The following is an 816-nucleotide window of genomic DNA, read 5'->3' on the forward strand; positions in this document are numbered from 1 at the left end:
GATTAGGGGAACAATATCCATACTGGTTTGTCAAGTAGGTTCTGGGCCAAGAGGCAGAACCGACTTGGAGACAGAGTTTGGGGTAAAGGCATAGTACATTAGCATAGCTTAAGACAAACATTTCCATAAGAAAAAGGCATTGGTTATCTCTAGACTCGAGAATAGCTAACTTCAGGCAAGCCGGGTGTCATTATGGCAACACAGTATTTTAAGAGAAACCTCCCTTTAAATTTGTATAGAGAAGGAAAAAAATATTGCTAGTTTGTTTCCTCCTGCCGCTTAAGAGAGATAAAAATGTCTGACACTTGCAGGCTATTTCCTCTATTTGGAGACCCCTGGCCTTCCTGCCTGTTACCCTCTCAACCTGACACATGGCAAGGACCAAGAAGATATTAATAACAAGAGGGAATGATGCTCATTTTTTCAGATTGTCTTCCAGATCTCACCCAGACCTGTAATTTGCATTCTCAGGATTATAGGGGGCATACAGTTTTGTAATCTGTTTTTTTTTTCCTGTCTGTAATTTGTCTGTTTTCAAATTGCTATTATATACACTATCCTGTGTGTCGAATCAGCTTTCACAATAATAATGTTGTTTGATATTCATAGTGAGGTGGCCTGCTTTGTTAGCCTCTTACTCTAGTACACGTGTCCACTCAGTTTCTAAGTTGTGTTTGACTCTTTGTGGCCCCATGGACTGTAGCCTGCCAGGCTCTTCTGTCTATGATATTTCCCAGGCAAGAATAGTGGAGTGGGTTGCCAATTCCTTCTCTAGAGGATCTTCCCAACCCAAGGATTGAACCTGCATCTCCTGCA

Source organism: Bison bison, unplaced genomic scaffold (assembly GCF_000754665.1).
Source record: "Bison bison bison isolate TAMUID 2011002044 unplaced genomic scaffold, Bison_UMD1.0 scf7180017864066, whole genome shotgun sequence".
Lineage (NCBI taxonomy): Eukaryota > Metazoa > Chordata > Mammalia > Artiodactyla > Bovidae > Bison > Bison bison.